At 28.8% G+C, this 16,025-nt stretch overlaps 1 long non-coding RNA gene across 1 annotated transcript; it reads left to right on the top strand.

Moving 5' to 3' along the window:
- The first annotated feature begins 1,772 nt into the window (after positions 1-1,772).
- Positions 1,773-15,355, top strand: LOC118197602 (uncharacterized). The gene is made up of 2 exons (XR_004759625.2): positions 1,773-1,948; positions 15,122-15,355. It is a non-coding gene; the product is annotated as an uncharacterized LOC118197602 (long non-coding RNA).
- The last annotated feature ends 670 nt before the right edge of the window (positions 15,356-16,025 follow it).

Genomic DNA, 16,025 nt, shown 5'->3' with positions numbered 1-16,025 from the left:
TGGTGTTTTTATCCCAAGAAACAAACGGTTAAGAACGTGTTGTAGCATACTAAAGCAAGTGGCTGTCTAACCGGAGAGGAATGATTGTGTCACCACGAAAGAGTTGCTCCCGATAGTTAAAGCCGTAGAACATTTTAACCATTACATCTACGGCAGAAAATTCTTCCTCTGCACAGATCATGCATCGTTGACCTGGCTATTAGATTTCAAGAGTCCCGAATCCCAAATAGTTAGATGCATACCAGAGACTACAGGAATAGGACATCCATGATAAGAAAGGATTGTCGAACGGAAACGCTGACGCCTTGTGTAGAAGACCCTGCTCAGAAAGCTGCCGATATTTTCTCCAGGTCAAAGCGAAACACGAACGTATTAATCCGTTGGCACATCAAGTTTAACTTCAACATTGGCTGATCGAGACCTAAGTAGTGATGAGGATGTCGGGAAAGACAAGTTGAAAGACAAGGACATTAAAACCGTAATTGACTTAACGTAATCTTCAAATAGAAAACCTACCTAGCAGGATATTTCTGTCTATATAGCACTAAAACAAAGCAATATTGGGCTCTTTGGAACTCACTCCATTTTCAAAATGGCGTGTTGTACCGGAAGTTAGAATGGGGTGATGGAAAGGAATTCTGATGGCAGCTGATACTTCCAAAATCTCTGTATGTTGTTAAAGAACAACCTAGCAGTCTGATGGAGACCACTTCGGAATAATGAAGACTGCATAGAGTTCGATAGCTTCTACTGGAGTAGCGTAAGGGCTGACGTGCAAAATTGGTGCCAATCATGCGTTGCCTGTGCGAGCTGGAAAGTACCAAAGAAACGCCGCCGAGGGAAGCTATAACGTTACAATGTTGAAGCGCCTTTTGAACGCATCGCTTTTGACATCCTAGGACCTCTGCTATGAACTACTAATGTCAACAAACACATCCTCATTGTCATTGATTATTTCACAAAGTGGCCTGAAGCCTATCCTATCCATCATGCTGTCGTGGTAGCAGAGGTATACACTGGAATACAGCACTGAATTTCCAGGTTTCGAGCGCCTCTTACGATTAAGGAAGAAATTTTATATCGATTCTAGTGAATGAACTCTGCAAGTTAAGCAACATCGTCAAAACCCAGACAGCACCTTTACATTCCCAACTAGACGGTATGGTAGAGAGGGTTAATGGAACCATCCTTAATGACCCTCTCGCTGATGGTTTCTAGAAATCAGCAGTGGTGGAAACAGAAGTTGTCCCTCTTCTTACTGGGTTATCACAGTGCTGTCCACAGGACTTCCGTTTATTCCCCATCCCAGAGGCTCTTCGGTTTGACTTTCGCATGTCTTGCGATCTGTTATTTGGTCGCCCTCTGGATGTGCCTGTGGAGTACATTCAAGATTTCCAGGCACAGTTTGAAGTTATGCACAGTTTTGCACGAGAGCTAGTCAACTTGGTGACGGAGAAGATGAAAGCCTGGTACGACAAGAGAGCTATAAAGTGAAGGTGACAAGGTGTGGCTATGGAATTCGATTTGACGGAAAGGACTCTTTCCTAAATTACAGTCACCGTGGCACGGTCCTTACACAGTTCTAAACAGGCTGAAAGATATAGTGGTTCGGATCCGTAAGTCATCAAACTCTAAGCCTAAAATCATTCATTACGATAGGCTGGCCTTTACTTTGGCCACAGTATGTAGTCCGCAATGTGTATATGATGTAAATAGTGTATTGAGACCATGGTCCTATATGTATACAAATTTGTAAATTCATGAGTTTAATATTGATTTAGTTTATATTTTTATTTAAACTTACGTTTTAGTATTGCATTAACTTTTTTTTTTTATTTTTAAGTATGGCTTCCTGTCCAGGGATTGTACTGCCCGGGATATGCAGTCTTTGGAAAGGAGACAACGTTACGAATTTTGAAAATCTAAAGAAGCGAAGCTTATCGGAAAAGTAAGAATACAAGGTCAACTCTATTTAACATTGAGTAACTTTTTATCTCGTTAAACTGGCGAGGGTTTTGGTGACTAATTTTTGTCGCCAAATTTAGAGAGAAATCGCAAAAATCGCCGAAATTGGCGACATTATTGTTCGGTCACTGTATAACTGCAATAGGTGTTGTAATTGTGTAACTGTAATTGAATAAATGAAATTGATTACTATACGCAATATCCAGGCCTTAGATGTAATTATATCCAGGCCTCAGATGTAATTTTAACCGAATATGCCTTCCAGTAATTTCGACAAATGAAATTTACTAAAGATGGCTTGGCAGCGGGGGAAAACTGTATAGGACCGGAGACAGCATCTGCTCTCAGTTGTTAGTTCAGAGCTGAATATAATCGCTCTTTAATAGTCGTTTAGATGCGCTTTGCATTCAGTTGTGTTTAACATTCTTAGTAGTTTGAAGTGTAAGTACTGATTGTACTCTATGATATTGTGAAGAGCTGTACGAGTCCACCCTCACATTACCCGACCTTTATTTTCGTAATCGTTGGTCGTAGACATACACTTCCAACTGCATAAGTGCTTGAAATGACGAATTTTTAATTTTAATTAATTAATGACGAAATTTCATGTTTTAGCAATTTCAAATTAAAAAAAGTAATGTTTTTCGACAAATAACGAAATTTAACTTTCAGTGCAGTGCCACAGTTCCTATATCTGAATTGGGGAAAGTTTTATGCTCGTTATGAAAAACAGAATTTTAAGAAGTGTGACTTCTGCACGACCAAAATTGACCAGAATATTTAATTTCAAAATCTGTAGTTTTGATGGCTTTTCAACTTGTTTCGAAGGATCGATACTTTCTTCGTTTAAACACTTCTGTAATTAGAAGTAAAAATATGGAATTTTTGTTCTCATTTTCAACTAGTTTTGAAGGATGGATTTTTTCCCCCGTTTAAAACACTTCTGTTTTCTTCATTTAAAACACTTCTGTTCGCAGTCGTTGGCCGTTAGTATATGTATACGGCCATTATTGTACAACTGTCCTGAAGTTATCAGACTCATCAGCGGCCGAATTGTAAAGTCGTTGAACACTGGTAGTTCGGTCCGAGGTTTGAATCCCGTGAACATGCTGGCTGCATGACCCTTTTCGTGTTTTTCCCTATGTGTAACGTGTATACCAGCAAGTTTCCCTTAGAAAGTCCTCCATGAAGGCATTCTTCTCCTTAGGCAGATAGCCCTCGAATACTTGGTCATAACCAAATAAACTAAACCAAATGAAGTTATCACAACTTCTCCATATTTTTTGAACTTAAATCCTGTGAAACCTATATCCATCAAAAAGTGTATGAAAATGTAACTTTAGCTAAAGGATAGCCAGCAAAATATTAAGTATACTGTTATTTTCTTGTTTTTATTGTATATAAACTGTTTATTCGATGTGTACAAATACTCATGCGAGTTCATTTTCATAAAGTTTTGAATAAACTATGTTTTACCAAAAAAGTTTGTCAAAACAAGCAGGTTTTAAGAATAGATGATCAACAGTGTAAGTGAAAGAAAAAGTGATTTGACTAATATTTAGCAGCTGATATTTTCAAATACATAAGTGCTCAAAAGCAAATATGAGTCACTCTATTTTCAAACGCTATTTCTTTTCGTATATTCTTTAATACTTAGAAAATATTTTTAAAGTATTACTTAATTCTGTGTTGAATTTATTATAATTTTTGATAGTTTTGATTAGAGAAACGAATAGTTCTATGAAAATTTCAGATAAAAAAATCTAAGATTATTTTGGAAGAAATACTCTTGATAAAAATATTTAATGAGTTTGAAACTGCAGTTGTCTTGAGAAAGTGAAAGTAAGCTTTAACAAAAAAGTTGTACACACTTAGAAAATTGAATAAGGTTTTATTTTGCATAGAATTCGAAGCAAAGTATTGAAAGTTATACTTTGATTATTTGTAATTTACATATATTTTTTGGGGAAAACACACTGAAAGGATAAGTCAACTGGAAAGGGAGAAATATTTTACAAGGTATAATATATAGGGAAGTAAAACTTTGAGAAAATGTTTTCACCTGTTCTTTTGAAGAAACATTCTTTTTCACTTTATACTCGCAGCTATGTGTAAAGGCAGAAATTATTAAATTTCACTTACACGTTATATGTGCTTTAAAAAATAAATTTCATTTTCCGAGCTACCAGGCGTATTTTGTGATTGAATATTTACAATCTAGCAGTGTAATTTATTACAATGAATACTGAATCAAACTATAAATAAGTAAACATGTTAAAAATAATGTCAACAACAAAACTGATTGGCATATTATTATTAATTGTAAACTTATTTGTAAACTCAAAGAAGTTTTTTATTAGATGTTCATTGATTAATATATTTGTCCCAATTTTTTTCCATAATTACGCGTCTGAAGCACATTTTAATGCTTATTTCTTTTTCGAATATTATTATGCGCACTGTATTTATTAAATAATTTCAGTAAAAAATAATTCTCGATATACCATGTAACTTTAGTTCATTTAGTTGCATATTGTTAAACATTTTGGAACTGTTAAAAACAATATTTTTCAGAGTTAAAAATTTAATTGCAACTATTCTTTTATCCAGAATTAGAATTTTCTTTTTATAATTATACTCAATAGAAGAAGCATAAAATGTAAAGAAATCTACGTTAAAAAATAACTAAATGGAGGTACTTTTGTAAGTCTTTCTTAATCATTATAAGTAATTAAAAAATTTAAATTATATTTTACTTAAAAATGCATGTGATAAAAATGATGCTTTGTTTCTGCAGTGCCATTTCTCTAGGGACAATGTGGTTATTTGAATGCTTATATTGTACTATACTTTTGTATAGAATGCTTATTTTGTACTAATTGCCTTAGTAGGCATATATAAACCAGGCTCAGTTGTAATTTAACTATCTTTATCTTTTACATAGTTTTTTTGTTTTGATACCTTAATGCAAAAAACATTTGTTTGAAAATGTATTTTCGAAGAAAGTCCACTTTTTCATAAATTTTTTTATGTATTCAGATAATTTTAAAGAAAACTGGCAGCTTAATTTATTTTCCAACAGCACTTTTTCATTCTTCAAAAATGCTTTAAATTAACAATAACTATAAAAGTGAGAAAAATATTTGAATTTTTAAACTTGCAATGTTCTGAATACATTGATGCATTTTTTTTTCATGTAAGTAATGTTTTATTCATTGAGATACAGTTTTACATGTCTTAATATCTACCATCTAAATAATAGAAATGCATTGTATTTTACATCAACTGAAAACAAACGAAGAATAATTACTAGCTTGAAAACAAATAAATTTAATTTTTATTCCATTTTCCTGTGAAAATAAAATAAGATATACTTTCGATATTAGGTAATTCTTAAAATACTTCAGTGCTTGTATGATGTTGGTATAATATAAAAAAATTGAAATTATTAAAAAAAACTTTCAAATTATTTTAAATTACGTAATTAATTAATGAAATTAAGTTACGCTGCACGGGCATTAGAATCATTAAAAAAAAAAAAAAAAAAAAAAAAAAGAGAGAACAGTCTTAAAATAGCAACTTAAAATTAAATGTATAACAAGCATGAGAAAGTAACTTTTCTGTTTAAACGTTTCTTATCAGGTGTTCTATTTTATGCAAAACTTTTGATGACTACAATTGCAAAAAATTCCAGTCTCAATGAAATTGAGTAATGCGTAATAATCTTTGAAGTTTGAAATATTACTCAGGAATGTTTCTTCAGACATCATTTAAATAAAAGAACCACTTTTATTGTGGTAATTTTTTAACTAGATGATATAGTATCGTATTGCTTTGGAATGTTTCACTCTTGAGAGAAAGATATGTTAAATTGGTAGATTAACATAACAATTGACAGTTTATAACTTTTTTCATTCCGAAACAGTAGAACACGTTAGAAAAATCATATAATTATAAGAACAAGGCATTATTTTACATAGCTATTAAAAGAAAATAATTACATTCTTTGTACAGATCACATTCATTTAGAATTCATTGGGGGGGGGAAGAGTTTACTGTAACAATAAAAACCGAATAAAATATTGTGATAATTTTATTTATATAAGAGTTATTATTATTTTAATATAAAGAAAATAACGATAATTTTAAAAGTCACATTAAAAAAAAATATTCGAAGTAACATATGAAATAAGAATATTTAAACTGGAACTAGAGGTACACCATCATATTACGGTACCAGGATATGTATGAAAACTCAGTATAACATGATGAAATTTCAAATTCTTATAATGGATTCTTTTGGATTGCAAAGAGGTTATATTATTGATATTTTCGCATTAATGGAAATCGATCAGACTGACCTACAGAATATTAAAATTTTTTCTAATATAATACACAAATTTTCTTGCCCGTTGATCCTTATAGCGTTGTGGAAATCTGTGCATGGTGAGTATTTTAAATTTGAATCGTTGCTGAATGAATATTATAGAGATTATTCTATCAATGCAAATATCTAAAAGAATTATTTTTTTTAGAAGGAAATGATGCAAATTTAGCATGCATTATAATCTAAAAACTAAAATTTCACAGAAATATAAAATATCTATTTTTTCGAAAGAGCATGTTCTTAAGCTATAGTGCATTTGGAAGAATATGTCTATTAATAATTAGATGTAGTTTGAGAATCTTATTTCTTTTTGAAAGATTAACATCAGATAATTGGAGCCAGTTAAATAAAGGAACACAAAGCGTTAGAGAGCTGCAAGTAATAATTTAAAATCGCTATTGATTGGATCTAGGCGAGTCAATCGAGTTTTGTGATGATTTGTTTGAACAAATGAAGAGGCGTAAATTTACCATGTATTCAGTATTAATATTGCGATTTTAATGTTGTATATAAGATTATTTAGTTCACTTTTTGAATCATATTATTTAAACAATAATGAAAAAAGTTCTTTTTGCAAGTTTTATGTATTTTCAACGCGCAGACTGATTGTTCTGCAAGTTCAAAAGACTGCCTGGCATTTTCCAAAATTTATGGCTTTAAAGGAAATGGCTACGCTCAGTGATTCCATATCATTAGTGCGAATATATCCTAAAATCTAATCTCATTTTGAATTAATTTTATGTAAAAATACATTTCCTCCATTATAGAATTTCAATTAATGTAGTTAATATCATGCAAGAGCTATAGTTAGCAAAGATATACTCCAAAAGACAATGAGAATATCGACAACAAACATGTGCACATTTATCATTTTTACAACAAACATAACTAGAACAATCTGTACATATTTTATTAAAATACCTTCACATAAATAACCACTTCTCAGAACAAAATACATAGATATATAAATACATTTTCAAGCATGCAAAGACTCATCTGTGATTAAATAAGTTGATTAATGCAGTGAATATACTACTATTATTAAGTTTACGAAAAAAAAAGAGTAATTATGTTCGATAAAATCATTAATGATTCAGTACTTTAATATTTTATATGCAGTATTACTTAAATTGCATTTCAAAAGAATTTTTGGGTGCTACTTTGGTAGACGGTTGCACGGACTTTTGCGATATTTTTTGGCGAGCGATACGACTTATGGTAAGCCCATTGCTGGACAAGTTATTTATGGTAACCGATACTTTGTTGTAATTTTATTTAAAAAATAATGCATTTTATTATGCATAAATTAAGTGTTTTAAATATTATTTATGGCTTCTAAATATTAAAAATCAATTTAATTTTGCATTTTTATTGGAAATAAAAATTTTGTTGTTTATGATATTTTATATAATTTTATGTTCTGGATGATGTAATCACCTTACTTAAAAAGTAATTGGTTTTATTAATATCTATAAATTTAATCTCATGTTTAAAACATTATTTATGGCTGTTAAATATTAAAATGCAATTTATTTTTGCATTTTTTAAAAATGATTTTATTATGAATGATTATTTAAATAATTTTAATTCAGTGCGTGATGTAATCAGCTTCCTCATTGGTTACTGAATATTTGTGCATTACCGCGCCATTTAAAATTTTATTATTCATCTCTTCGAATTCCTCAGATTTCAAATGGAATGGATATGTCCGTTTCAAAGATGAATGTTGTTATTGATAATTACCAAGAATTATTGGTATCGGAATAAAAAAATTGCCTTTTGAGACCTTATTTTGGCCAACCTGGCTTTCCTAATCAAAGATTTATTTATAAATTGTTACAAGCGTCAGAGGAAATTTATTTCAAATTTTTGGAGGAAACCTCGCTAATTTGCTTTTTTAATGAAGTGCGAGAGATGTGGATCACAGATGAAGATCATTAGAAGATCGTTTTTTTGTGGCACTTATCAATATACGACAGGTAAAATGACTAAAATTCCATAAGCAGGGTAAGTTGGCGCCAAACTATTTTGGCCTTTAAAATTTGGCGAATTTTTTAGGCGCACTAAATGAAAGCACTAACATGTGATTTTTAAACGTAAACAGAATAATAACTTTTAAGTTTTGCAGTAGTGAAACGCCGTTATTTTACGTAAACAGAATAGTAAAATCAGATGATAAAACAGTAGATGAGTAAAACAAAGTCCAACAGCTTTGAAAGTAAAAGCATAGTCGTATATATATGTAATTCATAATAAAATAGTAGAATGATCACTTATCAGATCAGAGCACTGCGAAGTCAGTTTTAAACGTAAACAGAATAGTAAATTATGCGTATTCAGCATCATAAACTATCTAAAATATTCAAGTTACTATCGTCGTGGAATTCAACAGACTAAACAACTTTCGTTCAAAGCTTTAAATATTCCATATCTTTCGATTACCACATGCAAAAAACAAAACTTAAAAAAAAAAAAAAAAAAAAAAAAAAAAATTACAAAATAAAATTAAATGAAAATATTCATAAATTATAAACTTCATGTCATATGAAATCCAACATTCTCCCACCAACAACAGCTTAACCTTCTGCAAATATATATATAAATATAATATTAAACATATATATAACAATAATATTAAACAGTAAAACTTTTAAACACAAACACAGTATTTCAAAATTAAATTAAAAAAAAAATCTGGCTACACTAAATTCGCGCTCTTACAGTTACCGAGATAAAGCTCTAGGTTTGCCACAAGAAAACATACAGCCGGAAACCACAACCAAATTAAAATCGCGCCAAATAAAAAACTCTCGCCAAGCTTGGCGCTCACCCCGATTATGGAATTTTAACCGGTAAAATACTTAAAAAGAATGTAAGTACATAATTTTCTTTTACTTTTTAATTGAATACTTCAATTTTTATTAAAAAATTAATACAATGTTTTCAAAAATTCCTGAGATATTTATTGCCACATATGTTTTAATGTTAATGAATTAAATCCTATAAAACTTATTTTAAAGTATTTGAATTTAAATAATATTTTAATTCTTTTAAACGTTGGTATGATGTTTTTAATTTGATATTCTATTTAAGTAATATTTTAATCCAGTTAAACGTTGGCGCAATGTTTTTATAGCGGCGTTTTTATTCTATTATATGAAAGTAATAATTTAATCTTACTTTAGCATTTTACACTCTTAGTAAATGTGTTTATTTACATTTGCCAGCCATCTTAAAAAGCAACGTTTTCAACAAAAAATTAATCCGTTATTTTTAACGATATTTATTTTTTTGAAATTTCGAATACTTTACTATATGCGTAAAATACGTAAAAACAGCATTTTTCAAGATGGCTGACGATTGTAAAAACCGCGCCAACAATTGCGCCAATGTAAATCGCCAAAAATCCGTGCAACCGTCTACCAAAGTAGCACCTTTTTTTGAGTACTGAAATTAATATATAAATGTAAAATAATTTAAAAAATTAAATTAACATGCATGCAATTAAAATAAAATTAAAATAAAAGTATTCTATAAATACAAAATTACAGATGAGTCAATGTTGCTTATCATGAAATGTTTACACTGGCAACAAAGTTATATTTATATTAACAAAGTTATATAAAGATATATTTAACTTTAAAGCTACCTGAGACTTCTAAAAGTAAGATATAATCTACTCTTTCTCACTTTCAAGATATTAAAACTTTATTAATAATGCTCTCGGAAATTTTTTTTCCGCAGGAGATGCACAATCAATATAAGTATTTATAAAATGATAAATGTAAACTTTATAAATATCCGAATACGTTAATTAAAAATTAAAATATATTATTACAATACTTAAAGTTCTTGAAATTTTTTGCGTCACTTCACTTCTGTTTGAATTTTCCTATCCTTATATTACATACCACACATGTCCTTGGGTAATATTTAAATAAATTTTGCATTTAAGCAAGAAAATCGGTATACATTTTATGTAAAAAGCATGTTGCCAGTGAAAACATGAATAGTTTGGGATTTATAATAATATTTCAGAAACAGTTGGTCCATATTTTATTCAATATGTTGTAAAAAAGTTAATCATTCATTATAATTCATATTTCTTTAATAGCTTTACATTAAACAGTTATTTAATTTATACTACATATATGAATGAAATTCTATGAAAACTTGCACTATTAAACGATTTTCAATGGTTCACATAATTTTATATTTGAGAGGCCATATAATCAAGGTCATCATATTAAATGGCATTTGAATCAAAATTATTACAGTATTCGTGAAATTTTATGTCATCCATTGGCCATAACAGAATATATTCTGCCACAGCAACTTCGTAATTAGAATACATTTTGTTATAATTAGCTTACTTTCATAAGCGACGAAGCAATTATAACAGTTCAGTAAAAGCAAAAGTAAATTTATTAGGCATAAAAATAAACGTGAACGAAAAGTAATGTAAAACCAAGCTCTATGATATTATTTTCAGTACGATCTGTTACATAGAATGTACTGAAATGTTTCATTATTTAGTAATATGCTTTGAATGAAGTAAAGTGAAGTCACTTTAAGATCTCATTATTGAACCAGACATGTTGCTACATCTGATCTGTACTAATATTACTGAAGTTCTATATATTCTACAGTGTTAATGGTAAGAAATGTAAAATTCTTTTTCCTTCAGTTATATACTTGTAGTATTTTAGAAAGAATTTTTCATATTACTCTAATTTTTTTCGAACTTTATTTTAAAAATGATGATGTTTAGAATACGTAATTTTGCTATGTGCTGAATGAAACCCGCATTCCTGAAAAAGAAAAAAAATTATAAGTTTTTAATATGAATAAAAATAAACACATCTGTCGGAAATGCGGATAACAGCCTGAAGCAAATATATTTCAAAATATGACCACTTTTCAAGATTCCCCCCATCATGATATGTAATTACTATCATTTAAACAATAGCACCAGTTGCTTTATGTGAAATACCGAAATATTCTAAAGACATAATAGTCTATGAACTATAAGAAATCTTGTAACTTTTATTAAAATGAACGCCTAACAAGGTAATATAGTGTAAGCTAATATAGTTCAAAGAGTCATAAGACAATTTTGGACACCAAGATGTTTAAAAATGAGCAATAAAAATTTTATCCCTACAAAAATGGCATTCTGCTATTAAAATTTCTATATTACAGCACAATGTAATTAAACCAAGACTAAATTTCAATCCTAAATGCGACAGATTTTGCTGTTTTAAAGACATTCTCTCCTTGGTTTCGAAGGCGAAAAATAAACAGAAAAAAGTGTTTGAATTCATTTATACAAATTTTGATAAATTTATAATTCTTTTACTACATTATTTACAAATTTTTAAAAGTTTTTTTATTTAAAAAAATTTGGAGTTCAGATAGGTAATCAAATTAAAAATTCCGATATTAGTAAGAATTTTCATAGTAATTTTTATGTTTAAAAATTTAATTTTTCTTTATAGACTTCTCTTCTATTTTACCATTTAAGTTATTTATTTGCGCCAGAACTGTAGCTAAACCATTTTTACCGAACATCAATTTGTCGCATCACTAAAGTTTGAATTACTGTCTAAATTGCTTACAAGAATTCCAGATGATAGATTTACACCGAATATGTCTGCAAAAAGTGATAATCTAGAATGTAAAAGTGCTATTTCTAATCGCAGTTTCTTTATCCTAATGAAAGAAGTCTAATGCTACCAAAAATGGCTAGTAAATGATATAATTATGTACAGATTGAAAACAAAACAAAACAAAACAAAAAAAAAATCATTGTTATGGCAAATTGCCAAGTCTAAGGACGAGATATGATAAAATGTCTTCCCATCGTTCCGACAGAAACGCATTTGCGCTTTGATTGTTTCGCATGAGTTTTAAACATTCTAAATGCAATTTAAATTCATAAATATATAAGAAAAATGGGGATGTTTACTAAAATGGGATTCTAGGTTTAAAGTCTACAAGCACAGATAAAGCATTTTGACTTGAAATATATAATATCGATAAAATGATTAACTAGATTTAGATGAAAGAATATGTTCACTTAAATTCACGGATAAACAATTAATATTCATTACACATGAATTTCAGAAATTTACCTTTCAAAAAAAGCTGTTTTGTGTTACTCTGATCTGCATTTCTTTTTACATGCTGATATGCGTTTTGTTGGCTGAATATATGCTTTAGAACGATTTGACGACGGTTTGGATATTCACGTTGAGTTCTAGCTACTATCTTACGAAAGTGTTCACGCTTTCCTTTTACGCTGTTGAATTTCACATTCGCACTGGAAATAATGGGTTACTCTTTCTGTGATGAACTGAATTGTTTTTATTGCAACGGAAAAAATGGCGAAATAATGGAAACTTAATTTTAGCATATTTTATCAAATCGTTAACATATCGCAATCGAAGAAACGATCAGAAAATCTAAATAAATACCTAGCTATTGAGATTTACGTTTCGAAAATAATAATTGCATTTGGAATATAACAATTGCATTAAAATAAACTGCATTTGGGAAACAGCCATTGCATTAAAATAAATCGCGTTTGGAAAATTCGACGCAAGTATGCAGCAAAGCAAGCAAGGGTAATTTTTGTTTGCTTCTTTTTCCAGCATCTAGTGAACAATTGTTTCAAATTTGGTTTCTGGCAGTGGTTGTAATATCACGGTACTCCACTTTTGCAGTTTGTTTTTTCAGTACCTGTTAATAAATGAAATTGCGAAGTTAAAATAAATTATAAAGTTTAGGGAAGTCTTTCATATAGCAACAGCGATATTATGGACTGGGCTTAACACTTCTTTTTTTCCTTAACTGTCAGACTAAAACATAAAAGTGTTTAATTTCATATTAATATATTTTGCATACCGCTTCAAACTTCACTTCAGAAAATAGCAGCCAAATAGTCATCAAAGCATACCGAAATAAAATTTTGGTAATATGTTTACTTAAACGCCGTATTCAAACAGTAATTTTATTTTATACTTCTTACATAATTTAAAAAAGATGTGTATGCTAACTTTAAAATAAGTTAAAATTTACAATTATGTCTTTTAATTAACTTGAAAAAACTTTTGTTTTCATATTTAAATAAACTTTTGTTGTTGTTTGTTTTTCTTGTTTGAACAACCTTTTGTTTTTTTATTTGAATTAAAAGACAAAGTGATGATGACTCAGAAGTACAAAATGATTATTCCATTTGATCATAAAATAGATTGCTACCTATTTATAATAAATTCACATAATTTAAAAAAGCATTAAAATTAATTATTAGCTTATCGAAATTTTAATATTAGATTTCTAGAAGTATTCACTGTAATGCATTTTAATTGTAAATAAGTCCTTAAAAATACGCTTACGAAGCGATTTTTGTTTAAGTAACACAAACCAGCTTTTTTGCTTGTAAAAATTCTTTAAGAATTATAATTAATTGATTAAATGTACAAAGATATAACTTAAAATGTATGTTACATTCTAAGTCTTGAAAAAAGACTTCCACATACATATATATAATTTTTGCACTAGCTTTTAAAGTTTTTGCTCATAATGTGTAATTTTATAAATAGGATTTATTAATAATATCTGATGATAAATACTTATAAAAGCAAAATGATGCTGATATTTTTTACCCTTAAATGTATTTTTTTTACTAATGATGTGAAAAATATTTAATAACATGCACTACAATATGGGAAAAAAGAACTGGAGCAAAATATATTACCAACTTTAAAGTTACTTTATGCAAAAAGGGAGAAAATCGAAAATTTCTCAAAAAACGTTCAAAGTGATATTACGTTATTTGAAGCAAATAATTAAAAAAATTACTGATATTTAAACGAAATTTAAGAATTTTCAAATTAAAAATCATTCAAACAATTGAGAATCCTAACAATTAATGACAGAATCAGTGGAAATTATTTACTTTACATAACTGGAGCAAAATATATTACCAACTTTAAGTTACTTTACGCAAAAAGTGATAAAAGCGAACATTTCTTAAATAACGTTGAAAGCAGAAGTTAAAAGTGATAATAAATTATTTGAAGCAAATAATTTCAAAAACTTTACTGATATTTAAATGAAATTTTTTGAATTTTGAATTAAAATCATTCGAACAATTGAGCTTTTTAACAATTAATGACAGAATCATTAAAAGTTATTTACTTTACATAAGATTTAAAAGTTTTAAAAGATTATTTCTATAATCAAAAGTATAAGTAATCTATGTGGTTATAAATCTTGAGGGTAAGCTATTGTTATTTACATCAGGAATAATTCTTAACTGGTGATAAATCAAAATTTTTTGACAGGACCTCTGATGGAAAATAATATTACTATTACGTGCTAAATATACATATATATATATAATAAACAAATATTTTTTAAATTTATAGCTTAGTTCTTTCAGCTAACTTAATTAGCTAAATACAGACACCTCTTATTCAATTGATTCCTAAAGCGGGCGGATTCTTTGAGTTATTCTAAGAAAAATTATGAGGGCTTATTACGGATACTAGAATTTCTATTAGAATGCGTTTATTCCTAACATCAGGCAAAAAATTCTTCTTGAATTAATATTACAATAGGATTTTACTAAGCGGTATATAATTTATTACTATTAAAAATAAGTCATGCCCCACTTTTATGCCCTTCAGTGTTGTGTTGTGAATATCTGTGTATCAATGTGCGTATATCCACTTATGTAAACTAACCTATTCTATACTATTTGAGGTTTTAGGTATGAAGAACTATATATGTAAACATTTGCTGCAGCCACAGATTCTGAAGAAGTATTTCATCGTGTAAGAAAATGCATTTCTTAGATGAACTGCTTGTACACTGAAGAACAGTTTGTTAAGAAACTTCAATAAAATGGAAAAGCTGCACTATTACTGTATGTATTCATGAAAATAGCTTCAATCTTAGAGTATATATCTTCATGCCATTAAAGGATTGAACAGCTGTTGTGCTTTATTATATCAAATAGAATTTTTTAGTTAACTAGTCTTAACAATTAGTTACTTGTTAAGCAGGTCATAAAAGAAACTCATCAGAATTTCTACAAGTTCCGTGCTTGATTTCAAGTTATTAAAATTTGATTTTTAGGTTCCTTGTAAAAAAATTATCGAATGGTTTTAATTTTGTAATTTAAATTATGTGTGTCACAAATTTTAAGGCTACTATAAAAATCGCTGCAGTGAAATACTTATTTTAATGAGTATGTTTGATAAATTATTTTCGTACTAAAAAATTGTTTTACTTATTTACTCAAGGTAAATAGTATATAGCGCGTTTTGTTTCGGAGTTGTATTGTGGTAATTAAATAAGTTGCAGAGCAATATTTAAAAATTCTTTTCTGTAAGATTATGAGAAAAAATGTGTTTGACTTTTAATAACTCTTTTCGCAGTTAGTTCTGGCTTTTCTGATGTTCTTATGTTTTGAATAATAGAAAATAATATCTTGGATTAAGGTGTAAATTATATATAACTGTAATTTCCCTACATTACACTTACGAAGATATCAAAGTTAATGGTTTTTGAAAATTAAAATTATTTAAAGAATAGCAGTATAAATTAAAGAAGAATGCAGGAGAACTATTCAGACTATGCGGAATTTGTACTTTATGAAAGCAAC

The sequence above is a fragment of the Stegodyphus dumicola genome, chromosome 10, assembly GCF_044657685.1.
Source record: "Stegodyphus dumicola isolate Sdum_Otavi_A_Nest chromosome 10, ASM4465768v1".
Classification (NCBI taxonomy): Eukaryota; Metazoa; Arthropoda; class Arachnida; order Araneae; family Eresidae; genus Stegodyphus; species Stegodyphus dumicola.
The sequence above is the reverse complement of the archived record's forward strand: the minus strand, read 5'-3'. Positions and strand labels throughout refer to the sequence as shown.